Raw genomic sequence first — 23,324 nt, forward strand, 5'->3', positions numbered from 1 at the left:
TGGTGGATCACCTGAGGTCAGGAGTTCAAGACCAGCCTGGCCAACATGGTGAAACCCCATCTCTACTAAAAATACAAAAATTAGCTGGGGGTGGTGGCAGGTGCCTGTCATCCCAGCTACTCAGGAGGCTGAGACAGGAGAATCGCTTGAACCCAGGAGGTGGAGGCAACTGTGACCCAAGATCGTGCCACTGCACTCCAGCCTGGATAACAAAATGAGACCCTGTCTCAAAAAACAAAAGTGCCGTTTTTTTCCAAACTATTTCTAGAGGCTTAAAACATTTTTAAAGAAAGAATTAAGAAACCTCATAAATCAAATGAGAGATAATTTACTAAGAACCAGAGCTGATATCTTATGTTACATTAAGGGGATATTTTCCTTGATTCTCCCTGCCATCCCTCCCCACCCCAGGCTGGGAGTCGTACCCTTTCTTTGTGTTCCCAGAGTATCCCATGAATGTCTAATCATAGTCATCGCTACCTGCTAATTCATATCTTTCCATGGCTTTCTGATGGGCTGGCACTGTGTCCTTGAGCTTAAAATTACCAGCAGTTTGCATGGTGGCTGACATGTAATAGGGGCTCCGTGTATGTTTATTGACTACGTAGAAGAATGAATGAGTTATTAAGATTTATATCTTATTCAGAACATTCTGGCAACCAAAGCAAAAAGAAAAATATATTAGTTTCACAGTTTCATATGCATATAAGTCTAAACAGAGCATTACTTCGGAAGTTGCATTTTTATCCCCTTGGTGCCAAGTGCCTGAAAGTATTTATCTGATGAAACAGTGAGTTTCATAGGAAACATTGTTTTCAATATTTCATAAGCTACCAGTGTCCTGGACTAAATGAAAGAATTACCGTGGCTTTTGGTAGAACCTGACAGCCAGAGGCCAACTCTAGCATCCAGAGATTCCGAGTCTTCATTAGCTTCTTAGCAGATTCACTGGTACAACGTCTCACTCGCAGATGGCAGTGGGTCACGAGGCATCTTATTGTATGCCACTGGATTTTATTTTCGTGATTGCGAGTATCTAATAGATATTCTGCTGAAAGATTTTTCTGTGCTGAAGCATTAAGTGAAGTGTGTGAATTAAGGAAAAACATCCAATAGAAAACAAATTGTGAGGGTGCTGCCGTCAGTTTAGAAGGGTATGGTTCCTCCAAATTCCGCAGAGGCGTTTGTCCTTGCTGACTTATAAGCTTTGTGAGAAAATAATTATTTTGTGAAAAAAATGTGAATACTGGTGGAAGTAAGCTAATGAATATTGGCCTAGTTAAAAAATGTTTTTAGGCAGCTTATTCTGTGAAGAGGGAACAGTGCTAAGGAGTACAAAGATGTGGTTGCTGAAGGAAAGAAGATTGATTGATTTTTGCTGTGGATATATGGGCCAAGATAGAGAAAGAGGACAGAGAGGAAAATTAAAAATCCTTTGATCCAGCAACAATAATTCTTCATTTAAATGTTTTGGATGGATGCATTTCCTTTTAAGTTGGATAATAACTTAGTAAAGAAAGGCAGTGAGAAGTTGTGTTCTGAATGCCAACGCAGTATAAGGAGACAGTGAAGGCAGCAGATATTTATTGAGCATCTGCTGTTTTCTAGGCATTGTGTAAAGGATTTTAGGTATTTTTTTTCTTTGAACTCTTATAGTAATCCTGTGAGTCAAAGAGGGGGAACTGGATGAGTGAGGTTAATTAAATTGCTAAGATCATGCAGTTAGTGTATATATCAAAGCCATGAGTGGATCCGTTTAAGTGTGTTCCAAAGCTCAGGCTACTATTATTTTATTTTTAAGATACTCCAGTGGTTTCCCATTTGCAAGTAAGGGACCCACAGGGGCTTCAGAGAGATTGCAGAGGGTTCATTTAAGGGCACATCTGGCTTATCTATGTTTAAGAAAATATGTATCTCTGAAATATATGTATGTCTCTATTTCAAAAACATGTAGGCATTTCAAAATTTACCAATTAAAATTTTTTTCAAAAACTTTTGTCTGGAATATAAATTCAACAAGAGCAGAGATTTTTGTATATTTTATGTGATATAACTCGTGCTTAGAACCACGCTCAGCATAACAGATGCTCAATAAATATTTGTGCATACAAGAGTGAAACAATCATAGTTCTTTAAATATGCCAGGGCTTATTTAATCAAATTTTCGTTAGCAGACATTTGGATTGTTTTCATTTTTTCTTTCATAAACGACACATCTGTACTATAAATAAATCCCTACACATATATCTTTGTAACTTACAAAGAAATAGTCTATTATTTCATTATAATAGATTACTGGAAGTAAACTTGCTGGGTCAAAGGAATACATATTTTAAATTTTAATACAATCTTTCTGGGGCAATTTGGTATGATGTACCAATGCCATTACCTCTAATACCATGTAAAATTATCTGTTTTCACGTCAACCCGGCTGACATTAGGAGTTAATCTTTTCACTCTTTATAAAGTATCATTAAATTCCAAAATTCAGAAGGCTAATTGCTTCCTCCAAGTTTCTATTTATCCTGCTTAGAAGCTAGAATAATGTCCTGTGGCTTCTTTCCTGCTGAATTGAAAGAGTTTGTGTGATGACATTATTCATTGAAATTACTTTTTTAAAAAACACAAATTATGTTCTCTTTTCTACTCTCTGAACTCCTGTTTGAATATATGGATTCAGACTCTTGTCATTGATAAATATGAACCTAGGGAGGGAAAGGAAGTCTAGAATTAGTTGCACATTATTAGCAGGTAGAATCTGACCACTTGATGAGAAACAGTTTATGTATTGCTGCACAGTACTCCATGTGATTTCTTGTTCCAGGCCCAACAGTTTGAATGAGTGTGACTCCATAGTATGTTCATGTTGGCTATTAAAGATGTAGAGAAGAAGCTACTGACTTTTATTTTTGCCACGTAAGCAGGTGCAGATGTGGGTGGGAAAATCCATGTGTGACCAACAGATCTTTCCATTAGCAGATAAAGAATAAGAGCACTGACCTTTTGCATGAGTTTTTAGCAGAGGAGATTTTCTTTTTTTAAGTAGACACAGGGTCTTGCTCTGTCACCCAGGCTGGAGGGTAGTGGTATGATTATAGCTCACTGTATCATTGAACTCCTGGGCTCAAGCGATCCTGTCACCTCAGGCTCCCAAGTGGCTAAGACTACAGGTATGTGTACCACACTCAGCTCATTTTCAATTTTTTTGTGGAGACGGAGCCTTGCTATATTACCTAGGCTAGTGTTGAACTCCTGAACTCCTGGCCTCAAGCAATCCTCCTATCATGGCCTCCCAAATTGCTGGTATTACATAGGTGTGAGCCACTGCACATGACCATCAACAGAGGACTTTAAGAACACACAGAAGCATGTGTTCAACATTCTCCAAAACAATTTTGGCAGTGTTCTATTTTCTCAAGTAATGTTCTCTTCTGTCTTATGCACATGAAAACTACGTGAACTGGTATATTCCTCTTGCTGTTTACTAGGAAGTTCAGAACCAAATGTAAATCTTACTAACTCATTAATTCATTTATTCAATAAGGATACATGGAAACCCTATGACATGTAGCACCGTGAAGTGCTGGCAGTCCTGAACTCAAGGCCACAGTGTCAGCCTTCCAGCAAGGTGGTTCAATTTCCAACTCGGGAAGGAATGGTTTATTGCCTCCTGGAGCCCCTGTGCTTTGGATGCTTGCCCTGGAAGGGGAGAGCGTGGCTTTTCCCATGAAACATAACCCCGTTCTCCACTAAGCTTATTAGCACTAGAAAGGGGGCAGCTCATTTTCCTCTCAAGTGTAGTCAAAGGCTACTGTTGTCCAAGGGTGAAGGGCCCTTGGTGGCTTGATTAGCACACAGCCTGGCCTGTGCCCATTTTCAGATGGAGACCATCAGATAGAATCTGCCGCTTCATTAGGTTGACACTCTTCCTGCCCCCTCTTGTAATAATGTCACCAGAGCACTTAATAATTTTAGGTAAATGCTGTAAGCATACACTTCAGAGGCAACCCAGGGTCGGCGGTGACAGATGCTAGCAAGGCAAATCTTTTCTCATTCCCTGCACTGTTTAAAATATAACAAGCAAAGAGGTATCATAATGGGGGAATTTTAAGTATTACAGGAGCAGAACTTACAGCAACATAACTACTTTAAAAAAATCTCTTATTCAAATTTGCAGTGTTTCAAGATCAAGGGGGCCATGAAATAAATCAGATTTTTATTACAGACTTAAAGAAGATAACTTGTTTATCTTAGAGAAGAGAAGGCAGAGAGAGGCCCTGAAGTATTTGAAGATAGGTAATACGGATCATAGTTGTGAGCTCCTCTCCATTTCCCATGAAAATTGGAGACGTATAAGTCTTACACTGGTTCAAGAAGAAATTAGGTTAGACTATAAGAAGAACTTCCTAGAGACTGGAAAAGCCCGTGGGTAGGAAGAATAGAAGACTCACCTCTTTTTAAAATTTCTTGCTTCCTTCCTTTTTCATTGTTGCGTGGGGGTGGATTTTATTTATTTATTTTTTGCTTTACTGGGACTGAATTCCAGAAGTAGTTTATTGGCCTGACACCAGGCTGTGTATAAATTCACAAATGTATTCACAAATGTATATAACCTGCTTCCAGAGGACCTTGTGCATGGGGGAGGGATTGGAAAGACTTGTTCTCTATTTCCTGGGTGACAGGCTGTGGTGGGAAAAGGCTGGGGACCCTGAGTGTTTGGCTTGTAGCCTACACCTACCACCATCTTTTCTCAGTCAGTGATGCCAAGGCAATGAGCGAGCTTGTGGCTCAGTGCTTTGCATGATGTGGGGCTCCCTTAAAGAACCAAAGTGTGGGGAGTTCTTTCAGGGCAGGGCTGCTGGGAAGTGGCAGGGCGAGAAGGCTTCCTTCTGTCCCAGTGATTCCCTCACATAGGTTAGCGCTAAGTGAGGTCCAGAGAAGGTAAATGGGAGAAGTCTCATAGAGAGTTGAACTTGTAGGAATCGGGGGTGTCTGTTCAGGGCATGGCAGCTGAGTCCTTGATCCTCGGGGAGTTAGCTAGATCTGACTCACATCTGCTGGACCATGAGAGCCAATGTCCCTCCCACACTCTTAGATTCAAATAATTTCTTTAAGCTCATCCTTGCATTTAGAATGCCAGTACTTGTAGCATTGTTGTTGTATTCCCCACACTGGCTGAAAGAAGATTTTTTCCTTCACTTTTATGATTGGGTGACCAAGGAAATAAATGCCTAGTGAATTTCCACAAAATCCAGCATCATGGTGTAAATTCTTCCTCTCCATCCTTGAATTTTCTTTCTCCAGAGAAAACTTTTTTCCATTTGTCCTATCTTTGATCGTTAGTTAGGCATAAAAGGAGAGAGGAAGCTGCAGTTTGCAAAAATAAACAAACACTTTAGAAGGGGTTTGGCCAAAACATAAAGAAAACAATGTTTAGATTTCCTATCTGCAAATTTTATGATAGAGACACATATTTATTTGGTGCCTACTGGGTGCTATAGGTACTGACAGATAACAGTAAAAAAGTCCCTGTCCTCATGGAGCTTACCTTCTAATGTGAGAGGCCAAGAAAAATCATCAGGTGGTGCTAAGTGATGAAAAAAGCACTAAAACCAGGTAAAGGAATAGAGATCGACAGGGTAGAATTTTTTTTAGATAAACTGGTCAGGGCAAGCTTTTGTGACTAAGTGACATTTGGGCAGAGAGCTGAGTGAATCCAGGGAGTAAGCCATGTGACTGTCCGGGGCAGAGCATTCCAGGAAATAGGAATGATGCATGCAAAGGTCCTGAGGCAGAGCCACAATTGTACTTGGTGCATCCACATGGAGTACAGCTGGGAGAGAAATCAGGGAGGTAGCCAGGGTTCATCACATTGCCTTGCTAGGAAAGTCTTCCATTTGTCTGCACTGTTCTTGCCCTGCAGTTTTTACTGGGTACGTTTGCATGTACCAATCAGGTAATGACCTTCTTGAAAGCCTTGTTAAACGTGTTTGCTGGTTTCATTGCAGACAAGTTAGCCCTGACAGTTCATCAATAAGCGAATTTAAAAGGACTGTGCAAAGGAATTTGGAATATCTGCAATAAGTTTATTAGGCTTATCACCAGAGACTTCATTTTATTTAGATGTTTCATTTTAAATGAATAAATGAAATGACTAGAGACTTCTGCCTATTTATTATTTAAATAGTAATTCATAAACATGGTAAAAATGCAAATACTACAAAAAAGTATTTAGTGAAAGCAGGTCTATCCTGTCTCCCTGTACTTCTTTTCAGAAGCACCTAATGTTAGCAGGTTCTTGGTTATGTTCTTAGAATGTAAATACTTCTCTCCTTATAAATATTAAGATTGTGACTATATATGTTGCTTTGCACCTTGCGGGTCTTGGAGTTCTTCCAATTAGTGAGCATGGAGCTGCCTAATTCTTATTAATATTTAACTATAAGAGAAAACTGCAATTAGGTCATTCCCACTTTGATAGACATTAAGGTTTTTATATCTTTTGTTATAACAATCAATATTGTGATGACAATCCTCATACATTTGTTAAGTGTATCTATAAGAAAAATTCCTGGAAATGGATTGGAAGCAAAGGGGGAAATGTATATTTTAAATTTTGATAGATACTGCCAAATACTGTCCATATACACTCTGCCATGGCCAAGCATCCCATTTTCTCCTATCTTTGCCAACACGGGGTGTTACTGTTCTTTTGTATTTGCAATATAATTGAAAAATCCAATTTCATTTTAGTTTAATTCGCATTTCTGTCAAAGTTAAGTTGAATTCAGCGATAAAAAATATTGTATTTTGGTCAAGGAGTGTTGTCTGTAGTAACCCTGATTCTTTGAAATTTATTGGGACTTCTTGAAAACCTAGTACATGGTTCATTTTATGAATACTCCATGTACTTAAAAAAAGAGAAAAGAATGTGAATTCTGTTCATAGGGAGTACAATTTTAAGCATATTTTTAGATTCATCTTGCTGGTCATGTTCACATCATCTGTAGCCCTACTGACTTTCCACTGTGGGATTTTCCATTTCTCCTCAGAGTTGTCAGTTTTTCCTCTAAATTTTTGTAGGCTGTGTTTAGGGACATCTTCTTGGTGCATTGTCACTATGAATTGTTGCCTTTTGCCTCTGATATCAGTATTACCATCTCAGCCTTTTTTTTTTTTTTAAAGTTGTTTGGTGTGTCTTTTCATCTTCTGTATTTTTTATATATTTTCTATCATTTTGTTCTGTTATTCTGGAAGTGTCACTAGGAATTACATAGCAATGAATCAGATTTGTAAAGCCATTCAACATTTTGCATTCCAAGTGAATGTAATGTGTCCATAGTTTCTGAATTACTGATACATTGAATTTATTTCTGCCATATTATTTTGTATTTGTTATATGAAATCTTTCTTACTTTTTTTCCTTTTACTATTAAAAAAATTCCAACCTTCTGTTGGATTATGAAGTTTTATCTTATTCTTCTTTTACCCCCCGTACCTAATTGGAAGCTGTATTAATTTTAATTTCCTAGGTCAGCTGTAACAAAGTAATACAATCTGGATGGTTCAGAACAACAGAAATTTATTGTCTCATAGTCCTGGATGTTAGAAGTCTGAAATCAAGGTGTCAGCAAGGCCATGCTTCCTTTAAGATCTATAGAGAAATCTTTCTTCTCCTCTTTCCAGCTTCTGGTGGCTTGCTGGCAGTCTTTGGTGCTCCCTGGTTTGCAGCTGCGTAACTCCAGTCTTGTCTGCACAGTGAGTTGGTAGCTGCTGGAGAGACCATAGTACTAATTTAGAACTGTCACACCTGTACTGTTATAATCGTTAACTGATAACATCGAGACTTAGTCTGCTATCACTTACCTTATGGATTCCTGTATAAGAAACCCTGCTGTGTATTAAAAACTTCTGCTCAGCTTTTAAAAAATACTGGTGTTCTGGCTAACTTCACTTAAGACGAGTTAAATTAGAATCTTGTTTGGCGTGGCTCTGGGCATTGGCGTTTATTAAAAGTTCCCCAGGTGATTTCATCACGCAGCCAGGGTGCAGACCCAGGCGGGGGAGACAATCTGGACAAATGTGTATTGAGTGCCAGCCGGGTGCAGCCAGCACTGCACCGGGCTTGGGAGGTGCCCCTGAGGAAGACCCATGGGGCAGCTGCCTTGCTTTTTTCCAGGAATGGGGTCATGTAGCATTTACTGAGGATCTTACACCAGCACCAGGGGCTCAGTGAATATTTGTTCATTGGTTGATTGAATCACAAATCACTGATAAGGGGTCTGGGATACGAGTGAAAGAAGTTTTGAATGAGAAGGGAATTGGAGAGTGCCAGCCAAATATTAAAGTAGGGGAACAGGATAGGAGATACTGCATCCTTAAAATACAAACCTTGCTTTTGCCACTTTCTTTTGTGTGTGTTGTGTATAATGCTTATCAACCTCTCCCCCCATAGACAACTTTTTCTTATTTCCTGTCTTTTTTTAAAATAAATGTTTTAATTTTAGAGATAGGGTCTCACTATTTTGCCCAGGCTGGCCTTGAACTCCTGGTCTCAAGTGATCCTCCCTTCTTAGCCCCCCGAGCAGCTGGGACTACAAGGGCATGCCACTACACCTGGTTTCCTGACCTCTTAACTAAATATTTTCTTAAACCTACTTTTTCCTTCTTCATCTGATTACAAGCTACATATGTTAATTGTATTCTTTAGGGAATACCCTTAGTTTTAGAAATTAATAAACTTTTTACTTTAGAATAGTTATAGATGTATGGAGAAGTTGAAAAGATAGTACGAAGACTTCACATATACCCCACACTCAGTTTCTGCTATTCACATCTTACATCAGTATGGTACATTTTTCACAATTAATGAGACAATAATGATACGTTATTATTAGTTAACGTCCATATTTATTCAGATCTCCTTAGATCTTTTCCTTTTGTCCATTATTTCCCCCATGATCCCATCTACGATATTACATGTATGGACTACACTTTTAAAAAGATGCATAAATCCACTTATTTCCCAGGCAAGTTTAATTTAATTGGTAGTTTCTATTTGTACAAGATGAGACCATTAGCACACTCGAATTCCCCTTTGTTTTTCCATCTCAGCTTCTTGGGTCATTGTATGTAAATTTTAGTTCCAACTTTAAGACAATGAGTTTATGATCTGGGCAGGGACCTTTGGTGAGAAATGGTGGTTCTTCTTGGTCTTCCTATGCTGAGGATGTGAGAGAAAACTACAGATCTACACCATGTTTTGACTATACCATTTGAAAAGTTTAGAAATTTGTGTTCTAAAATTGTAACATGTGATGCAAAACAACAACAACAACAACAACAAAAAATCGTCACACCTCCGTCACCCTAAAACAATGACAAGGGAAATTAACTATGGGTGACAATAACTTGTCTTATCAATCTCAGCAGATCTCTCCTTCCAATTGTCTCCTCTGAGGAGCATAAAGACAGAATCACCACGAGATGCAGTAAATAACTCCCACAGAGTTTAATTGTTTTTAAATTGCAATTATAACTAATTAAATGCTAAGATGTGAACAGCTGCACAAGAATATTTAACAGATTTCTTGGCATCATCCCCACTTCGAATATTACTTTTAAAAGGCTAGCTATGGAAATAAGCAGTGAGTGGTTATTTTATGCTTTTCACATCAGAAACTCAAAAAACAACCTGAAAATTGGCAAAGAAAGGATTCTCTGGTTTTTTTGTTAAGCCTCTCAAGTCAGCGGACAGCCACAGCACTCCACATAATTGGGTAAGTGTGGTCAGCAGGTCCTGAGAGATGAGATGAGATCAGTTCAAACTGCATGATAAGGGAGGTCTTTGTGGTGGATTCTTTCATCTAACATACATATATTAACCTTCGACTGTGTACTTATCACTGTGTTAGAACTGGGGACCCAGGGCAAAATAAATGATGACTTCTGCCTCAGAGGAGCTTGTAGTATGATGGGGGAGATGGACTGGTTCATCAGTGGCTTCAGCTTAATGCAGAGGATGGCAAACTATGGCCTGAAGCCAGCCTCCTGCCAGTTTCTGTATGGCGTACAAGCTCAGAATGACTTTTATGAAGAAGAAAGAAAACAAGAATGGGGGTGAGGTCTTTGGGCACTGTCTTTTTTGACATTTCTGTCCAAAGTGGAACCTCTATCTGGCCCTTTAGATGAAAGACTAGGTTTTCTTTGTTTTGTTTTGCTTTTTCGTTTTTGTTTGTGTGTGTGTGTGTGTGTGTGTGTTTTGTTTTTTGGGGTTTTTTTTGTTTTTTGTTTTTTGTTTTTTTTGAAACAGAGCCTCCCCCGTCACCCAGGCTGGAGTGCAGTGGCGTGATCTTGGCTCACTGCGCTTTCCACCTCCTGCCTTAGCCTCCCAAGTAGCTGGGATTACAGGCACCCACCACCACACCTGGCTACTTTTTTTATTTTTAGTAGAGACAAGGTTTCACCATGTTGGCCCCACTGGTTTTGAACTCCTGGGCTCCTGCCTTAGCCTCTCAAGTAGCTGGGATTCTCCTGCCTTAGCCTCCCAAGTAGCTGGGATTACAGGCACCTACCACCACACCTGGCTAATTTTTGTATTTTTAGTAGAGATGAGATTTCACCATGTTGGCCACATTGGTTTTGAACCCCTGGGCTCAAGTGATCCACCTGCCTTGGCTTCCCAAAGTGCTGGGATTACAAGCATGAGCACGGTGCCCGGCCAAGACTGGTAGTATTTTATAAGTAAGAATTACAGCATACTCATGAGGCTAGGACAGCAAAACCTTTCTGTGGAAATTAGAGAAGTCACCCCCAGAAGAGGAGATACTATAGGAACAAACATTTAATGGCTTTTCCACTTGACATGCCTTCAAATACACAAACTTTCACGTCTTCCACCCCTGATTTGTATTGAATTTGTTCTTTCCGCTGTTCCCTATGAAACCTGGTGTCAACTGCTCTACCTGTCACTGCCCATTGATTGTGTTTCCTAATACGAAATCTACGAATGGGGCTTCAGAGGTCCTGAGAACCCCCTAAACTGACAGTGAACAGATGCATATATGCATTTTTTCTGGGAAGAGGGGTTCATAGCCCCCATCAGATTCTTTAAGCGGTCCATCATTTGAAAATGTTGAGAAACACAGTTTTAAATTAGACTTCTCAGAATTAAAATCAGTGCTACTGATGGTGGGTTCTGACTAGAGCAGATTCAAGCAGAGGCATTATGAGTTTCCTTCTGTTAGTCCAGGCCAAGTTTCCAATAGCCTCATCCTTTCACAGGATATTTAGAGAGAAACCCTTCTCAAACTACTGGATTGTGTGCTTGGATAATAAATGCAGTTGTGCTCTTGAGGGGACCTGGGGTATCACAGGATATCTGCCTGGATGCTCAAGAGAGCAGAGTCTGAGAAAAAAATTAAGATGCTAACAATTTATTCGGAAGACACAGCCCAGCGGCGAGAGTGAGGGAAAAGAGAAGTGAGACAGGGGAAGATACAGTGAACGCACTGGGATACTTTATTGTGCTGACTGATGCCTTCCGGCAAGCCTGAAGAACCACATCTGTCTCTTCTGCAACTAATACAGGAGGATCACAAGGAGGGGCCACATGTTGAAAAAGCCCATAGAAGAGAGAAAGAGGGGTGGATGTATCTGCCAGCCTCCCTCACTTCTCCCTTTTAACATCAGCAAAATTTTGTCCCATGAGCCGCTAATGCTACTTCACTTGAAGTTGTCATCCTCCACCCCTCAGAGACTTCTCAGGAAGCTCCATGGTGTGGCATTCTGGTCAATGCAAAACAGAGTGGTGACCCAGTGAAAGTGAGGGTGCCAATCAAAAGAAAGAGAAATAAAGGCAATGCTTTAAGGAATCCAGGAAGGTGCACAAGGTTTGTTCCTCATAGTAGGGGAGGCAGACCTCTGAAGAAAACAGGTGACAGTTGGGGGAAAGGAACTTCTGGGCAGAGGAAACATATGGCCAGAGGTGAAAACTGGAGAGGATAAGGTATGCAAACTAGGGCAGGGAAGAAGACAGTTCTGCTGAGACGGCGTATTCATGCCTCCATCTGCATGTCCATCTGATATTCATTAAACCTCTTCTGTACCAATGATGATATGAGTGAACAAAAACAGACATGGTCCTATCCTCGCAGAGCTTAATATCCAATGCAAGGGACAGATATTAATCATGTCATTATACAAGCACATGCAAAATTGCAGTGATGTGGCATGCTCATGGGAGAATGAGGAATGGACTGTGCTGTGAACCTTTATTAGGTGGAGTTAATCTTGGTGGGAGAGGCCAGGTTCTCCAGGCTGAGTGGTACATACACTGAGATAGAAAGGAAGACTAAGAGTTAAGAGCAAGTGAAAGGGAGGAAGAGGCACCGTAGGGGAGGGGCGGGATGCTGTATACAGAGGCTCTGCAGAAGGATGGAGCGTGGCAAATATGAACCTCAGAAAGAAGGCCGTGTGGATGAGGGAGAATGGCAGTGGCAAGATGGGAGGTAGGCAGCAGGGCCGGGCCACACCAGGCTGTGTGAAAGAGTTTGCATTTGTCTGAGGAGCAGTGGGAGCCTTTGGAGGCATTTTTGTAGATAAGTATTATAATCAGCTTAGGGGTCATTTGGAAGGCCCAGTGAAGAGAACCCCTAGATCTTAAAGACCCTCTCAGTTTAGACAGTCTTGGCTGAATTATGGCTGTTAGAGACCACTCCCCAGAGACTCCAAATATTAACAACCCCAAGGATGTGTGAAGGAAAAGCAACTCCAGGAAAATTCCGATAGTAACAAACAATAGGCATTGGAGACTTTAGGGCTGGTAGCTGTGGAATTAGAAGACCCTTGTGCTTACCTGCTGGAACATATTTCAAACACTGTAGAATCTTCTATAAATTATTTTTATTTTTTATTTCTTCACAACACTGTCAGGTAGGGCACAAGAAACTCGAGGTGCACACATGGAAAGTTCTAGAATTGTATCACAAATACAGGCACTCCTGAGGCCTCATCCCTCCAGTATGATTGCTGGGGATGGTCAAATGAAGGGCTCCTCCCACACGGTCTGAGACTCCAGGGCAGAGAAGCAGAACCCCGCTTCTCAGCGGTTCCCAGAGCGTTGACTCAGATTCTCTTTGAGCCTTGCTTTGCCCAAGGCCCTGATGCCTACTCTGCTTCCAGGAGGTTTGGGGGTTGATGTGTGACCCCAAACTCTACATATTCAAAAGAAAACAAAAACAAAACAAAAAATGAAGCAGAAACCCCATAGTGAAGCAATTTGAGGAGGAAGAGCTATTATCAATCCAACTACTAAGTTACCTTAATTTGTGATAAACAGGGTAACCCAAGTCATTAATCCAGGGGAGGGTATCGCTGAAGAACAGGTTTTTCTGCCTCTTGAAAAGCTTTGAGAGGAATTTAAATGAATTCTTATCTGATAGGAATTTATTTATGTATTGTGACTACCTCCAGTCAGATCTACCTCCAGTCAGATCATACTGTGCGATGCTTTGTTTGAGGGTTTGCTTGTTTGTGTGTGTGTGTGTGTGTGTGTTTTTGTTTTTGTTTTTGTTTTTTTTTTTTTTGGAGACAGGGTCTCTCTCTGTCACCCAGGCTAGAGTGCAGTGGCACAGTCTCCGTTCACTGCAGCCTCCACCTTCCAGGTTCAAGTGATTCTCCCCCTGCAGCCTCCGGAGTAGCTGGGATTACAGACGAGCGCCACCACGCCCGGCTAATTTTTGTATTTTTAGTACAGACAGGGTTTCACCATATTGGCCAGGCTGGTCTCAAACTCCTAACCACAAGTGATCCACTCATCTTGGCTTCCCAAAGTGCTGGGTTTACAGGCATGAGCCACCGTGCCCAGCCTTGTGTGATGCTTTGATGTGACTACAAGAAGCTTCAAGATTGAGTAGGGCAGGTTTGGCTGATTGGCTGATTGCAAATTTATGTACATGGGCCTGTGTGTGTGTGTGTGTGTGTGTGTGTGTGTAGGGTGTTTTGAGTTGTGTGTGTGTATAGTCAGAAATGATGGTAGTCATGTGTTCTGAGCTATGGGTAGTTTCCATTCTTCTTCTGTTTTCAGGATATTCAAGATGGCTAATGGAGCAAATCTCTCTTGACCCATTTGCCTGTCAGTTCAGTACACAATCAGGCAAAGGAAATATCTCTATGCAATATCCCAGTGCCTTCCGTTCTCCGGAATGCCCTGCATTTTCCTTTCTGAATTGAGCAGCTGCATGTGAAAATTAATTTAACATGTCAAATCTTGGATATTTCTTCTAAAAGCTTTTAGGTGAACCCTTGCTTAGTAATTCTAAACTGTGTTACATCTTTCCAGGGAAAAGAAATGCAGGACTTCACAGTTGGATTTGGACAAATTGGAGGCTTTTAGGAAAGAGTCATAAAAGTGATTAAGGGCTGGAGGGAGTGACTGAAAAGAGATTAAAGGAGTGAAATTCAGATCTTTGCCAAACTACAGATGTGGGGCGAGCAGAGGGCAAAACACTTAGAAGATGATAAAATGTTGGGGAAGGAAGAGGGGCTGTTTCAAGGCTTTAATCTCTCTTTGGGTCATGGACCTTTTGCAAATTCATTGTAGCTCTGAACCATCTCCTTAGAGGGATGTCCAGGCTTATATATTTTTGGCCTGTCTCTTTTCTCACTCTAGTTCCAGACATGTGGTGTTATCATGTAAAGCAGAAATGGCCAGCCCTTTTGTTATTTCAATAGAGGTTAGAAATACAGACTTTAGTGTGAATGTTTCCATTTAAAAAACTGTGTTAGCCAAACTAAACACCTCTCTGGGCCATTGTACCCTCTAGATTGCCAGTTTGCCTCCTCTTATTTAGAGCAGCGCTGAGGAAGCCTGGATGCAATGGCTCACAGGTGTGACAGGAGCCCTTGGCTGACCTGAAAAGAGTAGGATTATGGGACAGTGGATGAACATGTGTTTTACAGACTTCTACAACCTGCAGTCTTATTGAGCAAACAGTAGTTGCAACACCAAATCAAATATGTAATTGGAAATGATGCTAAGTGCTGTGAAGAGGTGGTGAATGCTGTATATGAGGGAGAGTACCCAGGGAACTAACGAAAGCAGAAGAGGGCGTGGAAAGACCTTTAAGAAAGCAGCTAAACTGAAACCTGAAGGATACATTGACAAGGGGTGGGGGGAGGAAGAACATTCCAGGCATTTGGAGTTACACAAGAATGATCAGAGGTCTATGAGGTTGATGAAAAAGTAATTGCAGTTTTCACCATTAAAAGTAATGGCAAAATTGCAATTACTTTTGCACCAGCCTAATAGAAGGAACTTGAATTATGTGTCTTCACATGTTATTTTCTTCATTTATAGGTAAAAAACAAAGCCCAAACCAAGAAACTAAGCTCTCTAGAAAGATTTCCAAGAGTTAATTTTGTGTGTGATTTTTATATTCTATTTTTCTTTCATTCATAGTTTATTGAGCATAAATTAGTCTCCTCCTGTACTCAAATCCTACACACACACACACACACACACACACACACACACACACACACACACACACACACCCACTATGTCCTGTCTGCATAGTAATTGCTGGCCCTATTAATCTTAGTTGATTTTTCAAACATTCAACTTACAGTTTTAAAATAACTACTGAATGCAAATTCCTGTAGAAGGTACAAAGGAAGTACTTGCCTTTGAGGAATTCATATTTCAAGCAGCCAGGGAAGACTTCTGCACAAGGAACAAGAATGTATCACATGCACCATAATGTGGGTTCCTTGATTAAATTCTTTTCTCACCCTCCCTAACCCCCTGATTCATTCCCTATGTATAACCAACCTCCCCTACTTCTAATTGTAGAAGAACATCTTCAACTTTCCTTCATATCGTCTACCCTCAGAAAGTATCCATGAATCAATCCTTCCCCTTTCTTTATCTCCATACAACCTCTAAAGGGCATATAATGGAAGCCTTGTGATCCACATCCTTTAGTCCTCTGTAGAGACCACCTTCCTTTATTGTTGTAGCTGTTTCTTTTGGTATTGACCTCTGCATTTCTAAATAACATGCATATACCACTCTTCCTTGTCTTATCAGTTTTGGATGTTATCTATGACCTTTTGTTATATCAAAAGTCTCTAGTTAAATTAGTGGTAACAATTGACATTATAATTCTGCAATTTGTCACTGCTTACCCAACATGTACTGTGATCACCTACTCCCTTTCTTGTATATCTTCTCACTTTACCTAGAATATTATTGACTGAGTATATGTAAACATCATTGCTACAAGCAGCTTGGAGCCCTGAGTCCTCTTGCGTTAATGTGGATGGGTTGCTCTGTATGGTTGGTGTGGAGCTGTTGTATTGCTATTTCTCTTTGTGGTGGTTCTTTGTTACGATATTCTTGTTTTCTGAATCCGTCATCCTCTTTATTTGCTTACTCTTTTGTTTTGCTGGTGCACACCCCCTGATTTCTTCCTAGGCATCTTTTAATAGGAGGTCAGATTCTTGACCCTTTGCATATCTAAAAGTATCTTTAATTCTATATCAGAAAAATTATCTCTCAAGTTTAAGGGCTGAACAAGAGTGAAATAGTTTGTTGTTTGTTTGTTTTAAGATTTTGTAGTTACTTGCCGTGCTTTTCTATATATGTGGCTATGGAAAAGTCTGATGTCATTTTGGTTTGTGATCATTTATTTGTAATTTTTTCCCCTTCTCCAGAAACTTTTAAGATTTTCTCTGGTTCTGAAATTTCACAATAATGTACATGTATTTTTTTCATTCATTTTGCTGGGCCTTCTCTGAGCCCTTTCAAACTGGAGACTCATGTATTTTAGTAGTAGAAAATTAAAAATATATATTTATTTGATTATTTCTTAGCTTACATTTTTGTTCCCTTTGGTTGTTTCTAGAACTCGTTTGGCTCGTGTACTGATCTTCTGTGCCTTTATCATTTCCCTTCACAAATGTTTCTACTTTCTGAAAGATTTCTTTGACATCATCTTGAACCCTTCTACTGATTTTTTAAAAATTTCTAACTTCTTTTTACTTCTAAGAGTCCTACCCTATTTTCATTATTCCTTTTACAAAGAAATATTGGATGTATAAAACAATAACCAGATGACATTTTTATCTTTTGAGAAAAAAATACATAGTTTTCATATGCCTTATTGTCTCTGAGGTCCATGTACTATTTGTTATTTTTGGACCCACTTTTTCATGTGGGAGGTTTGCCTCCAATGTCTGGTGATCCTGGGCTGTCTTTAAGCTGAAAGTTCAGTATGAATAGGTGGGGCTATCCTGTAGGCGCTGTATGGTAGGTATGTATGGTGTCCTCTGGGACCCTGTAGTTTCTCCAGAGAAGAATTCTCCAGTCTCCTGGAGGAGGGAGGCCAGGTGGGAAGGAGGACACAGGGAGAAGGCTTGTGTTTCTGCAGCTGTATAGGTGCGGGGTGCTTCAGTGTTCAGACTGTGGCTGAATCTCCCAGTTCTCCGTGCCATACTTTATCCACTGCTTCATTTTGCCTGATGCTTTCAAGTCCAGAGAACCCTCTAGTTAAATTTTTCCAAAGGAGGAAGCTCTAATCTTCTATAGGATCAGTGCCGTGCCATATAGGGCTCAGGAGATGCTCTGGAGGTCTAAGTTGTTCTGTCTACTTTTTAAAAATCACCTTGTTTTCAATCTAAGATTCACCCCTGCCTTCTTGCCAATAGATGTCCTTAGGTGCCAAACTCCTCAGGGATTCTATAGAACAAGTTAGCTTGGTTCTTGGTGTCTTGTTGGAGAATGGAGAAGTGTTGTATTGTTATTTGTACTTTTCTGTATATATTAAGCAATTTGGAAACTCTCCAGGTGATTCTGATGCACAACCCAGCTTGGTTTCTGCGATGCTGTGTAAATGGTCATCTGAAAATGCAGATGTGGCTACATCACACCTCTGCTCCAAAGCCTTCCGTGGCTCCTGTCTCCTGCAGACTCAATTTCAAATTCCTTATTGTGGTATTCCAGATGCTGGCCTCACTTTCTGGCCTTGCCTTCCACTAGTCACCATTCTGTGCTTTTTGCAGATGCTTTTGGTTCTGTATTTAACTCTTTTCCCTCACTCTCTGACATTTGCTCACCAATATATTGTTTCTCCTTCGAGATCTATTTGAAGTTCTACCTCCTTCATAAAACTCCTTTCTTTTGAAAAGCTTTCTTTTTTGTGCTCCCTACATAATTTCATTTATATTTCTTTTATGATACTTAGAATATTATGGTATAGGTCATTGTTACTCACTTTTATGCTTATCACATTCTCCCCGGTCCCCAAATGCAAGCTCCTTAAAGGCAGGGGCTGTATTATTCACCTGTTCTATATATCTTTTATTGATCAAATATTTATGAGTGCATGTCATATGCAAGGCCCTGTGCTAGATCATGGGGTATGCTTACATTTTATAACTAAAGCAGAGTTCTGTTACCCGGGGTCCTGGTTACCCCAGAAAGGGGCTCTTGCCTGTTCATTTTCATGAAGCCAACACACAAAACCAAAAGTGAGTGTCAGGCACCACAGGCTTTGGTCAATGGCTATGGAATTGGACAAGTAGGAGTGTAGCTCACAAATCAACTTCTGGGTTCCTACGAACTGTAAGTTACGGATATGGGGCATCCTTAATGAAGGGGCTGGGCATTAAGAACAGTGGGAGGCATATTCATGCTTTTTCTTCGAAAGGGATAAAGATTTTCTAGGAATCGAAGAGTTTCCTTGATTTTGTCCTTTTTTCGTCTCATCCAGTCATTGTCATTGTGATTGTCAACCATCTTAGCACTGGTGGGAGTGTCATTCAGTATGGAAATTGAATTATAATGAAGCTAGAGGTTCTTCAGAGGTTGAGTAAGCTGCCTAAGAAGAAACTTCTGACCCCAGACATCCTGTTTCCTAAAAATAAGCAGGGTTAAAGCTCAGTAGGCATTTAGCTATGTTGCAGAAACACTGGGCAACAAAAGTGGGGTAGGGGTCCAGCTAAGTCACCTAGGCGTTGCAGTGGGTAACAGTTCCATCCATACTCTGCCATGAGGCTTATGGCAAGTGCTCTAAGGAAGCACTAAGTCCCCTAATGGAGCAGTAAATACCCTAAGGGAGGAGAAAACAAGAATCCCTCGTCTGTCAAGCATGCTGTTAAATTTTAAAAGGAGGAATCCAGTGTGGTTGATAAAAGCTGAACAGGGTCTTTTAGATGCGTTGTTTTGAGCTGGGCTTTTCTGTGTACGATATTAACAAGGAACACGGGTTGAGATAGGGGCTTCTTGAATTAATGAATAAAGCCCAGGCAGAGTCCTCCAAGACTTAGAGGCTCTATTTAAGGACAGTCAGTCATCTCTTTTGACCAGGGCTTGAACCAAATGGAGGACAGCAGTGGAAAATACGCTTGTGAGAGGGGTTTGGGACCCATTCTAGTGGGCCTGGGTGCTTGGTTATAAATAGATTGGGTTTTATTTGGTTCAATGCCACTGAAAGCTTTTGGACAGTGTCATGGGATGGTCAGGATCTGTTTAAGGCAGTAGTATGTGGTATGATCAGTAAAGGAAACTGGGAGAATAGTTAAGAAGAAGTCTTAGCCGGATGCGGTGGCTCATGTCTGTAATCCCAGCACTTTGGGAGGCCGAGGAAGGCAGATCATGAGGTCAGGAGATTGAGACCATCCTGGCCAACATGGTGGAACACCGTCTCTACTAAAATACAAAAAAATTAACCAGGTGTGATGGTGTGTTCCTGTAGTCCCAGCTACTTGGGAGGCTGAGGCAGGAGAAATGCTTGAACCTGGGAGGTGGAGATTGCAGTGAGCCGAGATCGTGCCACTGCACTCCAGCCTGGCGACAGAGCGAGATTCTGTGACAAAAAGAAAAAAAAAAGTCTTGACCTGGTCTAAGACAGGTGATCCCAGCTGGGGCCAGGGTGATTGTGATGGCAGGCATGGAAAAGAGAGGACAGGCATGATCACTTTTGCAGGGCACAGCTGATTCAGTTGTCCTTCATTACTGTGGATTATGGAATTTATTGGCATTCGGGGAGCAACAAGGTGAGAGCCCTTGAAGATGACTCAAGAATTCAGCCTGGCTCCTGACTAGGAGGATGGTGATTCTAATAATATGAAGAGAATGGGGAAGAAGATGGAGTTTTGTGGTAAAGATGATGTCTTCTTGTTTTGAATATTATAATGGATTTGTATCTCCTCTCCCCGTGCCTCCCCCCTCCCCCGGCAAAAAAAAAAAAAAAAAAAATCCAAGTCCCAACCTCTGGTATGTTTGCAGATGTGATTAAGAATCTCAGGATGAGCTCATCCTGGATTGAGTATGGACCCTAGGTCCAATGACTGGTGTCCTTTTAAGAGAAATGAGGGGACACACAGACCCAAGGGGAAGGGCATATGAAGAAAAGGCAGAGATTGGAGTTATGTAGCCAAAGCATGGCAACAATTGTTAGAACTACCAGAAACTAGGAGGAGAGAGGCCTGGAACACATCTTCCTCCGAGCCTCCAGAATGAACCAACCCTGCTGGCACCTTTGACTATGGCCTTCTGGCCCTTCAGAAATGTAAGAATCGATTTCTGTTGTTTTAAGCCACCATTTTTTTTTTTTTTTTTGTAATTTGTTATAGCAGACCTAGGAAACTAATTCAGATTATGTTCAGATTTAAACATCGAGCACAAGAATTTACCAACCAGCTCCATCCTGAACTTTGTTATTTTATGTGATCCACTGAAAAGATAGATATTCATTGAGAAGATCCTGTTGCTGATGTTAGCAACATTTGGTGATGTGGATGGGGTGGGGTGGGGAGAGTGGCGGAGTGATGTTATTCAAAAATGAGGCAGGTACAGTAGATTTGCTTCCCTACAGGAAAAACTATTTCAAAAGCAAGAAGCAATCAGTAATTGAGCGTTTATTGAGTTTCTATTTTGTGTCCAATGCTATATGCTAGGTACTGAAAGAGATACAAGATAATACGATTCCATATGGACTTCCCAAATACTCACAATCCAACAATTGAAACAAAATCATTTAGCAAAGCTAATACATAACCAATTGGTAAGGGAAGTAAGGAATATTGAACTGCATATGGAAGCTTTGTTTCTTTTTTATTAATTGGATACTTGATTTTTTAAAAAATCTACCATCGAGTTTGAGATTCTGTTACAAAGTCACTCAGTGTCAAGGGTATGTTTCCTGATCCCTTAAAGTAAAATTACCTCTTGGTTTGAGGCGTGATGCATGCTGAATTACCACAAGAGCCCTGGAACTTGCAGACTGAGAAATCATCCTTTTGCTTCTCACTTCCTTACTAGGAAAATGCTCTGCAGCCTGCAGAATCAGCAGCCGGCAGAAGCACAATCACCCTCTGGTCATGGGAACTGAATGCATTCATGGACTGTCTTATCTAAATGGTTTGACAAGTTCTCTATTCACCTGGCTAATTGCATCAGGCCCTCTCCTTTTCCTTCCACTGCTGCAACTTGGCAGGTGCAAGTGTCAGTATTGCCCTGCGGCTGCAATGTGCCCTGGATGAGAACTCCCAGCCCATCACTGCAGCCTGGAGAGATCCAAGGGCCTTGTTTGCTGCCCCAGGGAGTGCTGGAGGGCATTACTTCTAATACCAAAGGAAATTTTGTATTCATTTGTGGATACTTCTGGGTAAAACTGCGCTCAGCTTGTTTTGGCTTTGTCCAGAGGCTGGGGAGCAAGACAAGGGAGTGTAATGGATCTAGGACATGAGGACAGGTTAAGTGGTCCCTCATTCTACCACTGTCACTTGTGACTTGCCTCCCAGCAGTCCATTTTATTTTATTCCCCCTCTCAATACACTGCAATCTCCTTTGAGCCATAGGATTGGGAGTCGGACCTAATGCCCACCTATGCTATAGGTCAAACATTGTCTGTGAAGGCTGTAGAAATTAACTATGGTGTTCATGGCTCCCAGCACTGACAAAGGACATCAATCACTTCTCCTGTGTGAACTCTTCCAGTGAAGGAAAAAGTGATTACTTATGAATCAAGCCTTGAGGCAACTGGGAGTCTTTTTGTTGCTGATAATGTCTTACTCTGGACTTGCTTCTGTAATGTGCAAGGATTTTTGCCCCTACTCTTCCTTTTCTTTTCAGAAAGAGAGGAAACTATGATTGGTTAAGGCATCTGAGCCAGCCCTGGGTGTCAAGGTAAGAGAAGTGAGGATACGATTTTTGAAAACAGCATCCCAAAGATGCTGTTTGCAGTGGAACCTCTAGTCAGCACAGAGCATTTGAGAAGGTTGCGGAACGGTCCCATGCTATGGAGATCAGAGGGCATGGGGAAGGCAGTGGTCTCCTGTTTCAGAGTCGGGATCTTCACGATGTTTATGAGGTGTTCCTGTCTGTCACTTTCTTTGGATTTAGAGATTACCCTGCTTGGGGATAAGGGAATGAATGACAGTGAGGTCCTTGAGTAGGACACAGAGTGTCCCTGTGACCTTTCCAGACTTTTCCCTGGGAATCCTGGCAATCGGAGGAGAAAGAGAAAGGAAGGTGTATTAGCTCAGGCTTCCACAACAAAGCACCACAGATGATGTGGCTTAAATAAGAGAAATTTATTTTCTCATACTTCTGGAAGCCGAAAGTTCAAAATCAAGGTGTCAGGTCAGCAAGGTTGGGTCTTTCTGAGGCCTGTCTCCATAGCCTGTGGCTGGTCTTATCCCTGTGTCTTCATATTTTCTTCCATCAGTATGTCTGTGTCCCTATTTCTATTGGACACCTATTGGATTAGATTAGGGCCCACCCATATGACCTCATTTTAAATTAATTACCTCTTAAAACTCTCCAAATACAGTCACATTCTGAGGTACTGGGGATTAGGACCTCAACATATTAATCTGGTGTGGTAAGGTCGGGGTACGTAATTCAGCCCACAACAGAAGGGAATTGTCATTCTACAAGTTCAAGTTCAATTTCATAACTGATAAACGTTGATTGCCTTATTGGGGTTCTTACCTTTGATAATTGGATTCAGGCCAATGGGACTTTTTTGGGAAGAGTAGGGGTGTGGTTGTACATCAAAAAGGCCTGAATTAACTTAATTACACTTGGAGGGTAGGAATGGTATTCACAGTTAAAAGTTTAGCGCTCAAATTGTGCGTCTCGTCTATCCAGAATACATATTACTGATGTCCTGAGATGGGGTAAGTAATTACTTGGGACAGAGAGCTGAGTGCCTTTTTCATTCGGGGGCTCCTGATTAGGCTAACTTGAGATCCTTTGTGTTAGCATCCTAGTTTCAGCCTGTTGGGGTCCAGCTTCTGCAGCCTGTGGGAATGTC

General features: G+C 41.0%; 1 protein-coding gene across 1 annotated transcript in view; it reads left to right on the forward strand.

Annotated features, from left to right (window-relative positions):
• Window positions 1–23,324, forward strand: part of LYPD6B (LY6/PLAUR domain containing 6B) — a 116,102-nt gene that overhangs the window by 23,398 nt on the left and 69,380 nt on the right. Inside the window, exon 4 of the mRNA XM_011971466.1 lies at window positions 9,674–9,779. The gene's annotated coding sequence lies outside the window, so the exon portion shown is untranslated. The remainder of the gene's footprint in view (window positions 1–9,673; window positions 9,780–23,324) is intronic.

Source organism: Mandrillus leucophaeus, unplaced genomic scaffold (assembly GCF_000951045.1).
Source record: "Mandrillus leucophaeus isolate KB7577 unplaced genomic scaffold, Mleu.le_1.0 Scaffold1225, whole genome shotgun sequence".
Lineage (NCBI taxonomy): Eukaryota > Metazoa > Chordata > Mammalia > Primates > Cercopithecidae > Mandrillus > Mandrillus leucophaeus.